Consider the following 22,615-nt stretch of genomic DNA (forward strand, 5'->3'; position numbering starts at 1 on the left):
GTTGATCTAGCTACACAGTTACGACAATAACGGAAATGTAGTTCTACCTTGAGCAAACACAAATTATTCTTGTCGAATACACAGATGTGTTTCGTTTAATTTTCATTGTCGCCAGTGGGTTCATTTATTTTCTGTGCAACACGTGAAACTTTTGCGTGATAATGTACACAGTTTTGGGATTATGCTATTCATATTCCTAACACTATTAACAAAAATTTGTAACTCAGTATCAGATTGGTGTTTGTACGGCTGTCTATCAATTGCAGTGCAGATTATATTTTGCTCCAGTTTGTCATCTGCAATTTATCGGTTTTTATGAGTAGTGTATTACATACATGGTGATTACGTGATGCTAATACAGAGTTTCAGTAATGATGGGGAAGTGTTAATTTATCAATTTTATGGACTTTCAGCAATCTTACTAAATCTTTTTCACACGATTTGTTTACAGCCTGCTGACACATCTTGCACGGTCATTGGAAATAATGCAAGTAATATCTGCATACCTGAAATTTTTATATTACGTGAATACCCATTGCTGTAATTATCTTTCTCCATCTTTTTCATAACACGAAAGTGAATTCTTTTATTTAGAATTTCTTTCCTCAGCTAACACTTAACAACCACTTAATCATCATCGTGTGAAGTGTAGTACCGAACAAAATCACGATCTGTAAAACGAAGCATTCATCGTCATCGGCTCGGAACATCGGAACGTAATAACTGTGTCAGTTGTGTCTTCAAGCTAGTTCTTCATTGGGTGTTGACGTGGTATGTTTGATTTGTAAGATGACACCACTATTTCACGACGAATGTTCGCAGACCTCGAGAAAAGCAGTACTGACAGACTTAAATTCCAGATTCAAAATGGAATGTCAAATACGGAGACATTCTCTAAAAGTATGTATCTGAAACACCATAAAATTCTGTTTAACTGCTCAGTATGCAATTGTTAACACTTTTTTCTCATTTATGAGCTTAACAAACGATTACTGACAATTTGTTCTGATTATAACTTCGAATGTGTTCCAAAAGTGATTTATACTGAATCGTACTGCGGAATATTAAGTAGTAAAAAAAAAAAAACAAAAAACAAAAAAAAAACAGTCCATGTGATTGTGCAACAAAATGAGAAATGCAGAGAGATCCTATTCTTTTACAGTGGAGCAGCTATCATTACTTAAGGATATATTTATTCTTAAATTTTGTATTTATTGCTGCGTAGTCTTAAGGCGGCTCTCGTCCACTGGATCAATGTACCACTTGTAAATGAACTTCGAAATGCACAACAGAAACGAAACATTATCAAGACGTTCCACGGGTACCTTCTAACACAGTTTGATGAAATACAAAATGCAGTTTCTAAATCTGTCAAAGCCATTAATTCTTATTCACAGTTCTAATGGAACTACTAAGAAATAAGGCATTATACGCTAATAGTCTTAAGTATGCCTTACCTCGAACAGGTAGGAATAACTTACGGTGCTCTTTTAAAGAAATGCGCGATTTTGTTCTATAGTCAAAGACAACAGTGTTGCTTTGGACTGTACCCATCAGTACACATATGGACCTCACACACGAGGCACGATTATGGTCTTTCGAAATCTGATCTACATTTACATGTATACCTCACAAGATACTATGCAGTGCATAGCGGAATTTACGCTGTACCATTGCTGATGTCTCCCTTTCTTGTTCTAGAGGTAAACGGAGCGAGCAGAAAGCGATAGTCTGTGTACATCTCTACAAGCCCTAATCTCCCTTTTATTTTGTTACTACGGTATTTTGAAAAAATGAACTCTAGATGCAGCATGATCGTTCTGCCGTCTGTCTCAAATGCTGGTGCTCTGCAGTTTGTAACACCATAGCTCTAATGCTCTACTGATTCATTTAATATTACATCGTTAAGCTTCTGTAAATATTGTTTGATTGAACGATAACATAAAACTGTATACTCCTTTCTTTGTAAAAACTTTGAGTCATGGTTTGATTCTATGCAATGTAGTATATCTGTCATTTAAATTCTTTGTCCCATTTGGAGGGAACAAAGCTTACTATATAGAATTGTAATTTCTGTGTGAATAATTTTTTTGTAGAAATGTCAGTATGTGAAAATGTTCTGTTTTATTTAATGTGTTTGGTTGCTGCTATGTAAACTGCTATGTAAACTGCTGATCCTCACTTAGAGTTCTTAGTTATTCTGTATGTAAAGATTGTTGTGGTTCCCCTCGGGAACGGAACTGTGTAGCGCGCGCAAATTGTGGTTGGCCCATGTAGAAATGGTGGAACTGATAGTCAGTCGGGGACGAGATACGAGTCGGGGACGAGCTACCAAACTGTGAACTGCCGTTTAAAGGTAGCATATTGTGCTGGTTCCGTGAGAGGCTTTTTCAGCCAATTTCCCATGCCTCGGATGGATGGATAAATAGCTGGAACGATTCTGGAATTGGTATCCATCATCGCCACCAAGAAAGGACAGAGTCCAGCAATTCTAACTGCAAATCCACCTACCAACATGCAGTTGCCACCACACTGCGCAATCACTGTAGCGGAATGCTATAATAATGTACAGTGAAGGATCAGCTCATTGGATGCACAAATATAAGGTACTTTATATCTGAATTTATGTACCTACCTTGATTTTTTCCTCCTCATAACACCTCTCAGGTTCCTCTCCGTTTGAAATAAAGTTATTACCGAGTGTCCCTACTGAAAGAACATTTAAGACCAGCGTTTTTGCTAATTAATGCCTCTTGAACATAGTAATAAGAGAGTTAAATGTGACAAGAGAGTGAGTTAAAGCTAATGATGCTTGCTGAAAATAATTTTCCTAGTAAAACAGCTTACTAACGTGTTGTTGCCAACTTCAAATCAGAAGTTCAACGTTGTACACTCATGTTTGCTGAGTGTTAGTTTTTTGTGTATTAGACGTGCATATTAATAGTATAAAAGGATCCACAGTTTGTCTATTGTGTTAATGCTCAGTAACAAGTAACAGGAAGATCACTAATTATGAAAACCATAATTTCTTTATTCAAATGATAGTGAGAAGCAAGCTGTTGGTGGATTCCAATTAACTTCCATTTCAAATAGTAAAGTATTTAACTAAGAGAAACTTAACCTATGTCCAATTTATGATCCTGGAGGGAATGTTAATAGTAATGTTATAAAGACCATTCAGTTTGTGTAAGCCCTGAAAGTAATAGTGTGTTTCGGTATCTGTTATATTTTTGCAAATAGTTTGTGCTGCTCCAGTTGTTAGTTTCAATCTTAAAACATATGTATGTGTCAGAGTTCATTGCACTCGCGTGTGGCCAAGTCCAGGTTGTGTTTGTCCCTTATAGTTACTTATACCTACTTTCTTAAACGAGAATGTTAATCATTCTCTTGCCTAGTTAGGCTGGCGACCGTTTTCTTTATCAGTTAAACAGTGCAGATAGGCAAAATTTTGTTCGTACTGTTCAAATATTTACGTAATTCTGACTTTCATTTCCGATAAGCCACCTCCGTTAGGTACAACCGGTCAACATAACAAAATTCCTCTCAGGGGGTAACACTGCTCTGTTGCTTTATACCATTATTACTCCAACAAAATAATTCTGTTTTGCAAATTGCCTCCAGTTTTGAGGTTATGGTATAACAGTATGAGTCACTGAAGTGTTCTGCACGCGGTTCTCGCAAAGTGTGCTACTACTCCCCAGAACACCCCCAGTAACACACAGTAGGCCATTCGCCTTCTCTACAACTGGTCATACGTGTTCGCGTTATTTGCTGTCACTTCATTATGCGTGAATACGCAATCGACGAGAAAATCAAGCAGAATACATTCAACCTATACTCGAATGTTAAAGGAATGTTTCTCCTCTCTATCTACCTCAAATTTAATTTATTATCCTTCAAATCAATTTCGATTCATCCCACAGACGGTCTGTCGAAGACGTTCTCACGAACCCAGCTACCCTGACTCGGAGACGGCATTTTCCCTTTCACAACAGCGTCATCAGCAAACAGTGTCAGATAGCTGCCTATCCTGTAAGACATACCGTTTGTCTACATGGGAACGTCCTATCGCACTTTCCCGGGGCACTCATGACGTCACTATTATCTCTGACGAGCGTCCTATCTTTCAGGACAACGTACTTAGTTCTGCTACTCAAGCCGGCCGAATTTACGACCAGGGCATCTGGGCTTCATGTAGCCTATGTCGGGCAAGCACCATAAAAATTTGAAGTAAAAGAAGTATTTTGTTTAACACTGCGGTGCGGGTGCCTTGCAATCGGGAGAGAGGGGGGGGGGAGGGAGGGAGGGACGGAGGGAGGGAGGGAGGAGGGGGGGTGAGAGAGAGAGAGAGAGAGAGAGAGAGAGAGAGAGAGAGAGAGAGAGAGAGAGAGAACAATTATTTTTGTACGCTTAATTATTCAGTGAGCAGCTGATGCTACTCAAACCACGCGCTCCTTCACTTCGAAATCCTACTAGCGCCCGGCTAAACGCTAGCTACTTCACCACATCTTGGAACCAAAATGCAGTTTGAAGTGAGTTCAGTTTTGTAGAAAGCTGATTTGTTTCTTAACTCATTCCCTCCAATACAGGACCCATAAAATATTTTGTCTTCCTATCGTCAGAGGCTGATTCTTTAGTGCTTGAAGCCGCGAAAAAACATTTTCAGTTAACTTTATTCGTTACGACGATATTGCAAGAAACGTGCAGGGTATCTTACGGTCCACAGGGTGTGACACACAGTTCTCTGACTCGTAAAGCCACAACAAGGCCACGTGACCACCGCGAGCGTTTTAGCGGGAAATTGGGAAATGAAATAAATAAATACGAATGTATTTTCATGAACATATTTTCGTTGTAATTATTATAATAGTACCAACTGGAAATACTCTAATATTCTGGCTTTGATTTTGTATAATTATGACGCCTGTATTCATTGAAGCGTAATACACAGAACTGGCATGGAAACTGCACGTTGATAAAAATGCGACAGCGAAATATCGCTCTCTTTGCAATAACACGTTATTGTTATTGTATTTATTCTGTAAGCTGCTATTAAAGAATTCCGTAAAATAAAAACTAATCGACGTAATAATAAACGCCCAAGTATTAAACGAAACTTTTTTTTTATCTCTCGTATTCATTAAACCAAATTGTACAGTGAAAATTTACACACTCGAGTAACAGAAGTTAAACGCTATGTGATAGGCTTTTAAAGCAAAATGTTGTTTTCGCAGGTTGTTCATTATAAAATTTTCTCTGGTACTGCCCGCTTTACAGGCCCAGCCTAGGGCCCTAGACAACCCAAGTACAGCCCTTCTACTCACCATTACAGTTAAAACGTCTTAGAGCCAATCACATATTCAAGGACTTATTCCGTACGCTCACCACTGTGTTTACAGTCCACAGTGAGATGTGGTGTCTAACTCCTTCCGGTGCTCTAGACATACACAAAGCGCCTGCAGGCCTGCATCCGCAGTTCGTAGGATAATATTGAATAATAACGACTAGGTTTTCACTTAAGTACTTTTTTGTCATGTGAAATTAAGTGAAATAGGTCAAGAAGGCATTACCAACTTAGTTTCATAAGAAAATCAGGACAGGAAGTGGAACTAGAGACATTAGGGGAGTAACTCGGAAATGATTCTCGTTAGTCCAATAAGGCCCAGAATAAGCTTATGCCTCCTCCATTACATGGCAAAAACCATTCGGCAAGATCAAAGGGCGGAAAACGAAAGTTTTCAAATAAACTGGCATTTACTAGGCAGAATAAAGGTGACGTGACAAGATACTCTTGGTTTATGGGAAGTTGTGAAACAACTGCCTACCACTTTTTCTGTTTGAATGGAACATAACTGACGAAACAAACCTCAGAAGTAATATGAAATTACGAATGAGAGGAGTCTATGAACATGTTGATTGTCTTGTGTAGCTGGCAACGTAGGAACATTTTTAACCAAGGTTAGAAGGCTGGTGAAAGCTGCTTGTTACGAGCACATTTAAGAGCGAAAAAGCTACTGCAGATATCGATCTCTAGAACATTTTGACCTCTGCCAATGCTAATAGATTTTGATAAAGCAATGTGTCTGAAGTACCAAGAAAATTTGAAATATGTCATCGAAGAGGCTTTTGATATTAACAAGCTTCAAATGATGACCAGTAGATTGAATCTGGATTTGCTGAAACATCTTGCGCAGTATTAGAATGGGAGTGTCTAGCTCACAAATTTAACCCTGAGAAGACAGCAAGAGAACTGTCCGGTAAACTTTGACATGGGATGCCGAAGAAAATGCTTGAAGAGAGATAGGCGTGCTTAAAAAGACCAAAACCTATTGAAGACCTTGAAAGTATGCTACCAAGCGTCTTTAATAGAAACACTACATGCTCAAGGCCTTGGAAGAAGAAACACGAAAAAGTACGAAGAATCCAGATACTGCGTCACATACGCGAAGATGGATCTTTCGAAATAACAGATCACATTCTAGGAAGAAGTTGAAGAAAATTCACATACCCATTTCCAGATGCTACTACTTAGCTGCATATTAACAACATCAGTGAAACAGCAACAGAGCCAAGATAACACGTTACAAGGTGGTGCTCCTTTCCTAAATCAATTTTTCTAAGGATGGAATACGATAATAAGCGAAAACCGGTAGCCATAAAGTATCTACTGCTATATTCGGCGTGGAAAGTGTCAGTCGTGTGCTCGGGCAGCTTTAGGCCATGTGTGCGCTAATCTGAAACTCGGTAATCGCAGCTAATCCGCGTATCAGGCGTGTGGGTGGTGGCTACAGTTAATCGGCTCTGTTACGATAAACGACGCGTCCACCAGTGCTGGGACTACAGCACGCTGCCGGATGAGACGACTGAACTGTCGTCGTCTTCTGTGGCAACACATTTTCCCGCGCAATGGATTATAGGACGAAGTGGCGCTGCAGTTGAGGTATTGCATTCTCATTCAGGAGGAACTGGGTTCAAATTCTCGTGCAGCCATCCAGATTGAAGTCCCCCTTGCTTTCCCTTTATCATCTTAAACGAATCTCGTGCTCACAGTTATTTTGTTACGTAGCGTTCCCTTTCGTTGTTAAGAATCACTTTAACCTTTTATTCTTTGTATCTCAATGTTTTTTACGGTAATTTTTTATTTTGTTTACATTTTGTTATACCATATACTTTCTACGGTCGTGAGCGCTAATAAACATGAAGTAGTGGATCCTAAACCAAACAGTCATATACAATATGTGATCAAAAGTATACGGACACCCCCAAAAACATACGTTTTTCTTATTAGGTGCACTGTGCTGCCACCTACTGCCAGGTACTACGTATCAGCGACCTCAGTAGTCATTAGACATCGCGAGAGCAGAATGGGGTGCTCCGCGGAACTCACGGACTTCGAACGTAGTTAGGTGATTGGGTGTCACTTGTGTCATACGTCTGCACGCGAGATTTCCACACTCTTAAACATCCCTAGGTCCACTGTTTCCGATGTGAGAGTGAAGTGGAAACGTGAAGGGATACGTATAGCACAAAAGCGTACAGGCCGACCTCGTCTGTTGACTGACAAGAGACCGTCGATAGCTGAAGAGGGTCGCAATGTGTAATAGGCAGACATATATCCAGATCATCACACAGGAATTCCAAACTGCATCAGGATCCACTGCAAGTACAATGACAATTAGGCGGGAGGCGAGAAAACTTGGATTTCATAGTCTAGCAGCTGCTCATAAGCCACATATGACGCAGGTAAGAGCCAAACGACTGCTCGCTTGGTGTAAGGAACGTAGACATTGGACGACTGAAAAGTGGAAAAAAACGTTGTGTCGAGTGCCGAATCACGGTATACAATGTGGCGCTCCGATGGCAGGGTGTGGGTGTGGCGAATGCCAGCGTGTGTAGTGCCAACAGTAAAATTCGGAGGCGGTACTGTTATGGCGTGGTCGTGTTTTTCATAGAGGGTGTTTGCACCCCTTGTTGTTTTGCGTGGCGCTAGCACAGAACAGACCTACATTGATGTTTTATGCACCTTCTTGCTTCCCACTGTTGAAGAGCAATTCGGGGATGGCGATTGCATCTTTCAACACGATCGAGCACCTGTTCATAATACACGGCCTGCGGCAGAGTCGTTACACGACAATAACATCCCTGTAGTGGACTGGCTTGTACGGAGTCCTGACCTGAATCCTATGGAACACCTTTGGGATGTTTTGGAAAGCCGACTTTGTGCCAAGCCCCACCCACCGACATCGACACCTCTCTTCAGTGCAGCACTCAGTAAAGAAGGGGCTGCCATTCCCCAAGTAATCTTCCAGCACCTGATTAAACGTTTGTCTGGGAGAGTGGAAGCTATCATCAAAGCTAAGAGTGGGCCAACACCATACTGATTTCCAGCTTACAGATGGAGGGCGCCATGAACTTTTATGTCATTTTCAGCCAGGTGTCGGGATACATTTGATCACATAGTGTACATGGACGCATTACGTCGGCACGCTCGAACCAGTACCCGAGAGCTAATTCATGTCTGTGGATTACTGTAACAGTTATTTAGTTCAACCTCCCTGGTCGAGTATAGAAATTCTATTTTTTGTCAGTGAAGAGGATATGTGCTGGACAGCTCCAAGTAGAAGTTTTAATTTAGTTCCGGATACTTCCAAGTGCATACTAGGTTGGACGAATGCAATGCTAAATTTCTGCCATTGCGGTTACGCGCGGGACTAATTTTGTTTGTTGGCAGAAAACAAACTGCGTGTTTCTGCGCGCAAACAGTTGTTTCTTTTTACCTCTTGCTGGCTATATCCGCGCGTACGTTCACTGCAAATAATTTTGGTCACCATTTCGAGTAGCTTGAGGAAAGATAATTAAGTTCTTACGAGGGCAGTTCAATAAGTAATGCAACACATTTTTTTTTCTCGGCCAATTTTAGTTGAAAAAACCGGAAATTTCTTGTGGAATATTTTCAAACATTCCCGCTTCGTCTCGTATAGTTTCATTGACTTCCGACAGGTGGCAGCGCTGTACAGAGCTGTTAAAATGGCGTCTGTAACGGATGTGCGTTGCAAACAACGGGCAGTGATCGAGTTTCTTTTGGCGGAAAACCAGGGCATCTCAGACATTCATAGGCGCTTGCAGAATGTCTACGGTGATCTGGCAGTGGACAAAAGCACGGTGAGTCGTTGGGCAAAGCGTGTGTCATCATCGCCGCAAGGTCAAGCAAGACTGCCTGATCTCCCGCGTGCGGGCCGGCCGTGCACAGCTGTGACTCCTGCAATGGCGGAGCGTGCGAACACACTCGTTCGAGATGATCGACGGATCACCATCAAACAACTCAGTGCTCAACTTGACATCTCTGTTGGTAGTGCTGTCACAATTGTTCACCAGTTGGGATATTCAAAGGTTTGTTCGCGTTGGGTCCCTCGTTGTCTAACCGAACACCATAAAGAGCAAAGGAGAACCATCTGTGTGGAAATGCTTGCTCGTCATGTGGCTGAGGGTGACAATTTCTTGTCAAAGATTGTTACAGGCGATGAAACATGGGTTCATCACTTCGAACCTGAAACAAAACGGCAATCAATGGAGTGGCGCCACACCCACTCCCCTACCAAGAAAAAGTTTAAAGCCATACCCTCAGCCGGTAAAGTCATGGTTACAGTCTTCTGGGACGCTGAAGGGGTTATTCTGTTCGATGTCCTTCCCCATAGTCAAACGATCAACTCTGAAGTGTATTGTGCTACTCTTCAGAAATTGAAGAAACGACTTCAGCGTGTTCGTAGGCACAAAAATCTGAACGAACTTCTCCTTCTTCATGACAACGCAAGACCTCACACAAGTCTTCGCACCCGAGAGGACCTCACAAAACTTCAGTGGACTGTTCTCCCTCATGCACCCTACAGCCCCGATCTCGCACCGTCGGATTTCCATATGTTTGGCCCAATGAAGGACGCAATCCGTGGGAGGCACTACGCGGATGATGAAAAAGTTATTGATGCAGTACGACGTTGGCTCCGACATCGACCAGTGGAATGGTACCGTGCAGGCATACAGGCCCTCATTTCAAGGTGGCGTAAGGCCGTAGCATTGAATGGAGATTACGTTGAAAAATAGTGTTGTGTAGCTAAAAGATTGGGGAATAACCTGGTGTATTTCAATGCTGAATAAAACAACCCCTGTTTCAGAAAAAAAAGTGTTGCATTACTTATTGAACTGCCCTCGTACTTCATTCCCGTACTAAATGCGCGCTGCTGAGGATAACGAAAATAACGCATTATTGATATAGCCCTCGTAACATTTCAACGTTTACAGCTGCGTTTACGTACTTTTGTCCCTGTTACAAAGAACGATGGTGACTAGAAAGGAATTAGCTGGCACCATTGCTTGAAATCACCTGGTTAACTACAGAACATCTATATCCATACGGTGAAATGCGGATTTAAACCCCGCCTAGAGAAAGTCGAATTCATCGTCTTAAAAATAGACCTATCTTGCTCTGTACTGCGTCCTGGAAGAGCAATGAGTATGGCGTGGATTGATTTAAAAAAATATAACCTAATTAACAGATACTTCAGAATCTAACATTGTTTGAACAGAATCTTAAAAAAAAGTCTTGTTAAAACCTGAAGCTTCGCGCTCTGCCTAGAAGCATCTACTACAGTTAGTTCCAGTCCAGGCAAATATTTAAAACTGTAGCGGTAATTGCAGTTCATCATATTAGACCCTTTACAGCATGAAAACGACGATTCAGACACATGTTAAGCGAAGTAAGCATGAGAAAAATTTAAAACTGAAATTAGAAAAACACACATTTTGTCTACGGAGAAGAGTGGGTGCTACGTTATACAAATTATTTACTCAGTAACGATCACATATGACGTATAGGATCTGAAGATGGACGAGAATGGCAATGAGTATTATATTACAATGTAATTTAGTCTAAAACAAAAAGTGTATGTAACTATATTACCAAGCAGCGTGCGTCAAGGTGCCTTTTTTTTAACAAATTAACATGTTCGTTCATACACTATACAGGTTTCTTTGCCGAATAACAAATTATACAAAAAATATTACGCTCTCCTGCGCCAAAAATATACCCAACATATAAGAGAGTACGTAAAATCACGTATCACATTCCATTTTTCCGTCGGTTTATGAACTTCAGACTAAAATTTCTGCTATGGTAAACACATTTCCTCTGTTCGCAGAAAGTTATAGAATGTAGTCAATCCGTGGAGCTGTTTCTTAGTGTGTTTCTCGAAGTGTTTGGAATACGGATCTCCTACACCCACATACATTAATTCTGTTTGTATTATCAAAAACATCTGCTACAAGTGCAACTCGTGTAGAGTTGCTTTCGACAAAAAGTATTTTTTTTAGATTCTTATTGGAATTTGATGACATAAAAGGCAGTATACTATGAGAACACTACAGCTTGCACATGTAAACCCATGAAGAATGATTAGTCCCGTGACGGATCTTTATTCCACTTCGTTATCTGTGACAGCCGTAAGACTTAAATAACCTATGTGGTCGCTGAAGGCGAGCGGTAAAGTTCGGAGTTCTTATCTGCAGAGCACTTAGTGGAACGGCCACCCTTACGTATTAATTGAAATTTTATGTACGCATTTAACAGTGACGTGTCAGCGAAGGCGACCAAAAGTGTTTGAATTATACACTATTGGCCATTAAAATTGCTACACCACGAAAATGACGTGCTACAGACGCGAAATTTAACCGAAAGGAAGAAGATGCTGTGATATGCAAATGATTAGCTTTTCAGAGCATTCACACAAGGTTGGCGCCGTTGGCGACACCTACAACCTGCTGACATGAGGAAAGTTTCCAACCGATTTCTCATACACAAACAGCAGTTGACCGGCGTTGCCTGGTGAAACGTTGTTGTGATGCCTCGTGTGAGGAGGAGAAATGCGTATCATCACGTTTCCGATTTTGATAAAGGTTGGATTATAGCCTACCGCGATTGCGGTTTATCGTATCGCGACATTGCTGCTCGCGTTGGTCGAGATCCAATGACTGTTAGCAGAATATGGAAGCGGTGGGTTCAGGAGAGTAATACGGAACGCCGTGCTGGATCCCAACGGCCTCGTTTCACTAGCAGTCGAGATGACAGGCATCTTATCCGCATGGCTGTAAAGGGTCGTGCAGCCACGTCTCGATCCCTGAGTCAACAGATGGGGACGTTTGCAAGACAACAACCATCTGCACGAACAGTTCGACGACGTCTGCAGCAGCATGGACTAGCAGGTCGGAGACCATGGCTGCGGTTACCCTTAACGCCGCATCACAGACAGGAGCGCCAGCGATGGTGTACTCAACGGCGTACCTGGGTGCACGAATGGGAATGGGGTGCCATTGGTTACACACCTCGGTTACCTACATCTACATCTACATTTATACTCCGCAAGCCACCCAACGGTGTGTGGCGGAGGGCACTTTACGTGCCACTGTCATTATCTCCCTTTCCTGTTCCAGTCGCGTATGGTTCGCGGGAAGAACGACTGTCTGAAAGCCTCTGTGCGCGCTCTAATCTCTCTAATTTTACATTCGTGATCTCCTCGGGAGGTATAAGTAGGGGGAAGCAATATATTCGATACCTCATCCAGAAACGCATCCTCTCGAAACCTGGCGAGCAAGCTACACCGCGATGCAGAGCGCCTCTCTTGCAGAGTCTGCCACTTGAGTTTGTTAAACATCTCCGTAACGCTATCACGGTTACCAAATAACCCTGTGACGAAACGCGCCGCTCTTCTTTGGATCTTCTCTATCTCCTCCGTCAACCCGATCTGGTACGGATCCCACACTGATGAGCAATACTCAAGTATAGGTCGAACGAGTGTTTTGTAAGCCACCTCCTTTGTTGATGGACTACATTTTCTAAGGACTCTCCCAATGAATCTCAACCTGGTACCCGCCTTACCAACAATTAATTTTATATGATCATTCCACTTCAAATCGTTCCGCACGCATACTCCCAGATATTTTACAGAAGTAACTGCTACCAGTGTTTGTTCCGCTATCATATAATCATACAATAAAGGATCCTTCTTTCTATGTATTCGCAATACATTACATTTGTCTATATTAAGGGTCAGTTGCCACTCCCTGCACCAAGTGCCTATCCGCTGCAGATCTTCCTGCATTTCGCTACAATTTTCTAATGCTGCAACTTCTCTGTATACTACAGCATCATCCGCGAAAAGCCGCATGGAACTTCCGACACAATCTACTAGGTCATTTATATATATATTGTGAAAAGCAATGGTCCCATAACACTCCCCTGTGGCACGCCAGAGGTTACTTTAACGTCTGTAGACGTCTCTCCGTTGATAACAACATGCTGTGTTCTGTTTGCTAAAAACTCTTCAATCCAGCCACACAGCTGGTCTGATATTCCGTAGGCTCTTACTTTGTTTATCAGGCGACAGTGCGGAACTGTATCGAACGCCTTCCGGAAGTCAAGAAAAATAGCATCTACCTGGGAGCCCGTATCTAATATTTTCTGGGTCTCATGAACAAATAAAGCGAGTTGGGTTTCACACGATCGCTGTTTACGGAATCCATGTTGATTCCTACATAGTAGATTCTGAGTTTCCAAAAACGACATGATACTCGAGCAAAAGACATGTTCTAAAATTCTACAACAGATCGACGTCAGAGATATAGGTCTATAGTTTTGCGCATCTGCTCGACGACCCTTCTTGAGAACTGGGACTACCTGTGCTCTTTTCCAATCATTTGGAACCTTCTGTTCCTCTAGAGACTTGCGGTACACGGCTGATAGAAGGGGGGCAAGTTCTTTCGCGTACTCTGTGTAGAATCTAATTGGTATCCCGTCAGGTCCAGTGGACTTTCCTCTGTTGAGTGATTCCAGTTGCTTTTCTATTCCTTGGACACTTATTTCGATGTCAGCCATTTTTTCGTTGGTGCGAGGATTTAGAGAAGGAACTGCAGTGCGGTCTTCCTCTGTGAAACAGCTTTGGAAAAAGGTGTTTAGTATTTCAGCTTCACGCATGTCATCCTCTGTTTCAATGCCATCATCATCCCGGAGTGTCTGGACATGATGTTTCGAGCCACTTATTGATTTAACGTAAGACCAGAACTTCCTAGGATTTTCTGTCAAGTCGGTACCTAGTATTTTACTTTCGAATTCACTGAACGCTTCACGCATAGCCCTCCTTACGCTAACTTTGACATCGTTTAGCTTCTGTTTGTCTGAGAGGTTTTGGCTGCGTTTAAACTTGGAGTGAAGCTCTCTTTGCTTTCGCAGTAGTTTCCTAACTTTGTTGTTGTACCACGGTGGGTTTTTCCCGTCCCTCACAGTTTTACTCGGCACGTACCTGTCTAAAACGCATTTTACGATTGCCTTGAACTTTTTCCATAAACACTCAACATTGTCAGTGTCGGAACAGAAATTTTCGTTTTGATCTGTTAGGTAGTCTGAAATCTGCCTTCTATTACTCTTGCTAAACAGATAAACCTTCCTCCCTTTTTTTTTTATATTCCTATTAACTTCCATATTCAGGGATGCTGCAACGGCCTTATGATCACTGATTCCCTGTTCTGCACTTACAGAGTCGAAAAGTTCAGGTCTGTTTGTTATCAGAAGGTCCAAGATGTTATCTCCACGAGTCGGTTCTCTGTTTAATTGCTCGAGGTAATTTTCGGACAGTGCACTCAGTATAATGTCACTCGATGCTCTGTCCCTACCACCCGTCCTAAACATCTGAGTGTCCCAGTCTATATCTGGTAAATTGAAATCTCCACCTAAGACCATAACATGCTGAGAAAATTTATGTGAAATGTATTCCAAATTTTCTCTCAGTTGTTCTGCCACTAATGCTGCTGAGTCGGGGGGTCGGTAAAAGGAGCCAATTATTAACCTAGCTCGGTTGTTGAGTGTAACCTCCACCCATAATAATTCACAGGAACTATCCACTTCTACTTCACTACAGGATAAACTACTACTAACAGCGACGAACACTCCACCACCGGTTGCATGCAATCTATCCTTTCTAAACACCGTCTGTGCCTTTCTAAAAATTTCGGCAGAATTTATCTCTGGCTTCAGCCAGCTTTCCGTACCTGTAACGATTTCAGCTTCAGTGCTTTCTATCAGCGCTTGAAGTTCTGATACTTTACCAACGCAGCTTCGACAGTTTACAATTACAATACCGATTGCTGCTTGGTCCCCGCATGTCCTGACTTTGCCCCGCACCCGTTGAGGCTGTTGCCCTTTCTGCACTTGCCCGAGGCCATCTAACCTAAAAAACCGCCCAGCCCACGCCACACAACCCCTGCTACCCGTGTAGCCGCTTGTTGCGTGTAGTGGACTCCTGACCTATCCAGCGGAACCCGAAACCCCACCACTCTATGGCGCAAGTCGAGGAATCTGCAGCCCACATGGTCGCAGAACCGTCTCAGCCTCTGATTCAGACCCTCCACTCGGCTCTGTACCAAAGGTCCGCAGTCAGTCCTGTCGACGATGCTGCAGATGGTGAGCTCTGCTTTCATCCCGCTAGCGAGACTGGCAGTCTTCACCAAATCAGATAGCCGCCGGAAGCCAGAGAGGATTTCCTCCGATCCATAGCGACACACATCATTGGTGCCGACATGAGCGACCACCTGCAGATGGGTGCACCCTGTACCCTTCATGGCATCCGGAAGGACCCTTTCCACATCTGGAATGACTCCCCCCGGTATGCACACGGAGTGCACTTTGGTTTTCTTCCCCTCCCTTGCTGCCATATCCCGTTGACGGCACTTTGAACAGTGGACGTTACATTTCAGATGTGTTACGACCCGTGGCTCTACACTTCATTCGATCCCTGCGAAACCCTACATTTCAGCAGGATAATACACGACCGCATGTAGGAGGTCCTGTACGGGCCTTTCTGGATACAGAAAATGTTCGACTGCTGCCCTGGCAGCACATTCTCCGGATCTCTCACCAATTGAAAACGTCTGATCAATGGTGGTCGAGCAACTGGCTCGTCACAATACACCAGTCACAACTCTTGATGAACTGTGATATCGTGTTGAAGCTGCATGGGCAGCTGTACCTGTACACGCCATCCAAGCTCTGTTTGACTCAATGCCCAGGCGTATCAAGGCAGTTATTACGGCCAGAGGTGGTTGTTCTGGTTACTGATTTCTCAGGATCTATGCACCCAAATTGCGTGAAAATGTAATCGCATGTCAGATCTAGTATAATATAATTGTCCAATGAATACCCGTTTATCATCTGTATTTCTTTTTGGTGTAGCAATTTTAATGGCCAGTAGTGTATCATGACTAGTTATTTTACAGTTAGTTCAACATGGAGAGTCAGTGCAATACCACTACAGGGCATGTAAGTATCTTATAAGCGATTTTGTAGGCACCTGTTAGCAATCTGCCCCCTACCAACTGGAACGTCTTCATGCTCCATAGGTGCAATGCCAACGTCATCTGCAGACAACTGTCTAGGTTTACTGGAATCTGAGGTGCACTGATGGATGGCTCTCTAAATTGCGGATTTCGGTCGCGTGTGTAATGACTATCAACGACCATAACGAACAGAACATGGAATGATAGACGTGCGCCTTTCGCTGTCTCTATAAATTGTTTCGGAGACTGACGTGATGGGGCCTCCTCCTGCCCTCCCCTTTCCAACACTTCATCCGAGAGAACCACAGTAAACGCCATCAACGTAAGCCAATTTTTTCTGATTATTGAATTATACATAAAGCTCATGTCCAACCAGTAGTTCGTACTGAACACCCCTTTCCCCGTCGTTAAATTTTTGAAACGCCTCTAATGCTAGAGGAAGACTCTATGCAGGAAAAGCAAACATGGAAAGAAACTATAACTCTTTAGTGGTGTTAACGATGCGTGGTAACTTACAAATGACAACAGCTGTTGTTCCGCGAGGAGGGCGATTTGCTTCGAGCAGTAGGTCACGGATCTAATTAATTGCACGTTGTGTCATGTGGGTCAGGGCCGGAGATGTTTTGGCGGTGAGGCTTAAACTGGCAATAAGCGGCAGACAGTACGTTCAGCGGTGGCGCCTGCTGTTCCGCAGCAGTCCGTGACTGTTTTGTAACTAGGCGGATACACGCGATGCCGTGTCTGACGGCCAGCCTCTCTGGCAAGGGGGAGCGGCTGCAAAGGGAACGAGCGCTCAATAATCTGAACAGGAACCAGCTCGACAGCCAATGCAAAACAGCCCCGGTGGGCCTTTCAAGCTTCCTAAAATTTCAGCGTGGTATCTTCATAGCAATCTGATGTCTTAAATGACAGTTTTAGAAACAACTGACACAGTTGTCCAAGGTCTTAGGAAAATTGCGATTAGAATTTCTTTCCCCGATATATGGTTCGAATGCATTACAAACACACATTACAATTCAGTCAGTCGAAATCAAGCTTTTTAGAAACAGAACGCTACCTCTTTTGGGCAGCTGATGGAAGTGGGGTGAAGGACTGTGAAATTCTTTCACACTTCTGCTTGCGAGGGTACTGGTGTGTAGTATCTGAAAGTGGTTGTTCTTTGGAGAGCGACAATGCCCAGTGGCGCAGAGAGTCACGTAGAGGCAGTTGTTGAGAGGCTGTGGAAGGTGTAGGCTGCGTGAACCAAAGGCGGTTGCGTAGCGAAGTATTTATCTCTTATGTTTAATAGTAGTGGCACACAGTTTGAATAATAGTGTGTTTATGTTTGTGCAGTATGATAAAGGAAATAAATTTTACCAGTTCTTAATGCGTCTCCATCAGTTAGTACCACACCTTGCATTTAACAATGAACGAAGTCTCGATATACACGGTCAACTACAACAAGAGGATTGTAACATAACAATCATTAATTAACCCATATAATCTCCAAGTAGACGGGAGCTTATATGCTATTTGCCTGTAGTTATTTTGACAAACTCCACTGAAATTATGTAATTCGAGCGGATATCTGAAACCTGCTAATTCCAAATATCAGTCCGAATCAACGGAAGAGAGGCAATAACTGGACAGGAGCCAAAGGCTTCGCCTCCAGCTTATTTAGTGAATGTCCGAGTAAATGTTTAATAAAACTCCAGTCGAAGGTAAAAACTAACTTAGATCTCCGAAAGCGGACTTAACACTATTTAACAATAATCTGACCTCTCCCGAAAAAATACGAGTATACCAAATTCACGGTATAATTACAACAAGAGTTCTTCCCTTGCATTATGTGCGAACGGAGTATGACAGGGGCCATGGACAGAAGCAGGGTCGGGTATCATGAACCATGGACCTTATCGAGGCGGTGAGGTACGACTTGCCTGCCCCAGCGATACGGATTGCCGTACAGTAGGTGCCACCACAACAGAGGTGAGAGGCCAGACAAAGATGTGGTTCCTGAAGAGGCGCAAGCAGCCTTTTCTGTAGTGTCACGGCAACAATCTGGATGATCTGATTGATCTGGCCTTGTAATGGTAGTCAACATCGCCTTGCTGTGCTGGTGCTTTGGATGTCGGAGCAAGTGGAAACTAATAGCACCATTTTTCCCGAGGGCATGCAGCTCCACTGTATGGTTACTTGATTGATGGCATCATTTTGGATAAAATATTGCGGAGGTAAAATAGTCCCCTCCCCCCCCCCCGGATCACCGGGTGGGAACTACTCACGAGGATACCCGGCGAAACGAAACTGGCATTCTGCGGAGAGTGGAATGTTATATCCATAAATCGGGAAGCAAGATAAGAGAATTTAAAAACGAAAATGGATAGTCTGAGTATATAGTGGGAATTAGTGAAATGTGCTGGCAATAAGAATAAGACTTCAAGTTACTTGAATACAGAGTTGTAAATACGAATTCCATTAATGGGTAACGTAGGAGTGGGTATAGCACTGAATAAGAACACAGGAACGCGGCTAAGCTATTAACAACACAGTGAATGCATCGTTGTAGCCAAGATAAAAACAAAGCCGACACCCATCGCCGTAGTTTATATACGAACCAAATGGTTCAAATGGCTCTGAGCACTATGGGACTTAACATCTGAGGTCATCAGTCCCCTAGAACTTAGAACTACTTAAACTTAACTAACCTAAGGACATCACACACATCCATGCCCGAGGCAGGATTCGAACTTGCGACCGTAGCGGTCGCGCGGTTCCAGACTGAAGCGCCTAGAACCGCTCGGCCACTGCGTATATACGAACCAGCTCCGCAAATGGAGAAACTGAAAGAATGTAGGATGAGACAGAAGAAATTTTTCAAATCAAGCTCACAGAAGTTTGAGTGGGATTGATGACTAAAATTCCGTAGTAGGAGAAAGCATAAAAAGAAAAAAGAACATAGTAAGAGAACAACGGATGGAGAATGAATCTAAGTAAGCCGTGTGGCAGAATTTTGCACACAGTATAATTTAATCATCGTCACAAATTCTTGGTTTAAATACCACGAAAGAACCTTGTGTACGTGGAAGAGAACTGGAGACACAGAAGTGTTATAAATAAGGTAGATAACAGTAATACAGAATTCGAAACAGATACTAAAATGCAAAATGTTTGCAGGGCAGATGTGCACTGACCATAGTTTATTGGTTATGAACAGCAAGTTTAAAACTGAAGAAACTGCAAGAAGGTACGAATTTAAAGTATGCGTCGTGGATAAATTGAAGAGACCAGAGGTCGTTTGGAGTATCAAAGGGAGCGTTAGACAAAGATTGTCGAACAAGGGAAGGAGCACAAAAGACGACGAAATAATGAAGGCAGCCTAGGATCACAAAGGTATGAAGACAAAAAGCACAGCATGAATCCTTGGATAATGCACAAAGAATTGAATTTGGTTAACGAAATAAATGCTGCAAATGAAACAGGTGAGAGAATACAGACATCAAAAACGTCTGACGTAAAATGCAAAATGGCTTAGCGGTAATGGTAGACGACGAATGTTAAGGGTGCAGAAGGACGTATGACTGGAGGAAAGATACTTGCTGCCTACAGGAAAATTAAAGAGCCGTTTGAAGGAAAGAGTAGAAAATGCAGGAATATCAAGACTTCAGATGGCAAGCCAGTGCTACGCAAAGAAGGAAAGGCTGAAAACTGTAAAGATTGCAGGGAAGGGCTATACAAGCAAACGAACTTTAAGACAATATGGAAAGGGAAGAAAAGTATATGTAGATGAGTTAGATGACACGATACGGAGAGAATAATGTGACCGAGCACTGAAAGACCCGAGTCGAAACGAGGCCCCTGGAATACATGAGAGTCCATCAGAATGATTGAGATCCATGGAAGAGCCAGCCAGGACAAAACTATTCCACCTCATGTTTAAGATTAGAGTGAAGCATAATATCCTCATACTTAAAAAAGACTGTAATAATGCCAATTCCAAACAGAGCAAGAGCTGACACGTGTGAATAATATCGAACTATCAGCTGATTAAGTCTATCTTTGAAAATACTGTCAGGAATTATTTACAAAACAATGGAAAAAAAGTGGTTAAAGGAGATCTCAGGGACCATCAGTTTGGGTTGCGGAGAAATGCAGGAACACGTGAGGCCATATCGACCCTATGTTATCTTAGAAAATAAGTTGGAGAAAGTCAAGCCTACGTTTATAGCATTTGTAGCTTCTGACAATGTCTAGTGGGATACGCTATTTGAAATTCTGGAAGTAGCAGGGCTAAAATACAGAGAGCGGAAGATTATTTACGACTTGTGCAGAGACCAGACAGCAGTTTTAGGAGGTGAAGGACATGAAAGGGAAGCAGTGGAGGAGAAGTGAATGAGGCGGGATTGCAGGCTACCCCACACGGTATTTAATCTGTGAATTGAGCAAGCAGCAACAGAAACCAAAGAAACATATGGACGAGGAATTTCGGGCAGAAAAAACGCAAGTTTTGCGGTTCGCCGTTTTGCGGTTCGCCGAGGACATTGTAAATCGGTCAGAGACGGTGAAGGACTCTGACCATCTGTTATTCGGAATGGATACTATCTTGAAGAGATATTTTAAGATGAAGACGAGTAAAACAATGGCAATGAAATGTAATCGAGTTAATTGAGGGTATTAGATAAGTAAATGAGAACTGAAGTTAGCAGCTGGGTTTTGCTATTTGAGCAACCAACAGCTGATGGCTGTGCAAGCACAGTAGTTGTAAAATGCAGAGTGAGTGGAGAAAGGAAAGCATTTCTGAAAGAGAGAAATCTGTTAATATGTAATATATATTTAAATATTAGGAAGTATTTTCTAAAGCTATCAGTACTCAGAGTAGCCTTTTACGGAAGTAAAATGTGTTCGATAAACATTTCGGACCAGAAGATAACAGAAGCTTCTGAAATGTGGTCCTACGGAACAATGTTAGAGATTAGATGGGTAAATTGAGTAACTAACGAGAAGGTACTGGATAGAACAGGGGAAAAAAGATATTTATCACACAACTGGACTAGAAGAAAGGATCGGTTGACAGGACACATCCAGGACACCGTTTCCGTCTGTTGCTTGTGACACTGAACCAGAAGTGACGCTGTAATTAGCTAATACATTCATACGCAATATAATTTCTTCAAGGGGAGCTCGTCCTGCAGGGTACGCAGAAAAATATCTGTCTTATTTGGACAGCAGGAGAGAGGTATTGACCGAAATAAAACTTTGAGGACGGGTTGTGAGTCGTGTCTACATATTTGACTCGGTAAGAGCACTGCCCGAGAAAGGCAAGGTTCTGGGTTCGAATCGCGCTCTGGTGCACAGTTTTAATGTCCCAGAAAGTTTCTAGTGCTCACAAGTTCATTAAGTTAAAGGAAAGAAGATCATGCTTCAACGTCTCGTCGACATCGAGGTCATTAGAGACGGAGTACAATCTTGGATTGTGTCAAGGATGGGAAACATTTCAAAGAAACCATCGACATATGCATGGAACGATTTAGGGAAGTCACGGAAAATCTAAAGCTCGATGGTCGGATGAGGATTCGAGTCTTCGTCCTCCCAGATTCGAGCCGGTGTTGTAAACACTGCACCATCTCGCTAGGTTAAGCGTACGTTAACTTATAGCGTCAGACATTACCCAAACAAGAAATGTAAAATACCACGTGTGTTTTCAAAATAAAGGAAGAAAGTGAATATACGTGTCTGGGGTCAACATATATTGTCGCACAGCTGCGATTCGTAGTTGATGTAAGCAACGAGCGAGAAATTTCCAGCAGCTCGTGAAATGTTTCACCTTATTTTTTATCATTCATAATATTGGACAACAACTGTTGAGGGCGTTCCCAAACTGGGCTTCTCAACAATAATGCGAGAAATGTACGCAACAGTAGCCACAGAAATGAACCGGTTGCCGAATCGGCTGGGAGACCAGAACGGTAAGGGCTACGTGTATTGTTTGTTTCCAAAGAGTAACTTTACAGAAGACTAATGGCCACTTTACTCTTCGTCCTCAAGCATACATTTAGTACTGCTCGTTTCTGTACCGAGACTTTTTTCCCACCCCTGTTAGTTGTGAGTTAACAGTCATACAAAGAATAGGTTTACTGATGAGGTGCTAACTGATACGCACCTCGTGTTCGAGTTAACGGAATTCTATAATGATCTGTTTCCTCAGCAACAGCAACATATCACAGTACTTCTGAATTTCTACTTTACTGTGTGTTTCGTGTTG

General features: G+C 42.6%; 1 protein-coding gene across 12 annotated transcripts in view; it reads right to left on the reverse strand.

Moving 5' to 3' along the window:
* LOC126162000 (nuclear receptor coactivator 7) overlaps nt 1–22,615 on the reverse strand; it is a 790,565-nt gene that overhangs the window by 438,240 nt on the left and 329,710 nt on the right. The gene's annotated exons all lie outside the window — the stretch shown is intronic.

Source organism: Schistocerca cancellata, chromosome 2, assembly GCF_023864275.1.
Source record: "Schistocerca cancellata isolate TAMUIC-IGC-003103 chromosome 2, iqSchCanc2.1, whole genome shotgun sequence".
NCBI lineage: Eukaryota > Metazoa > Arthropoda > Insecta > Orthoptera > Acrididae > Schistocerca > Schistocerca cancellata.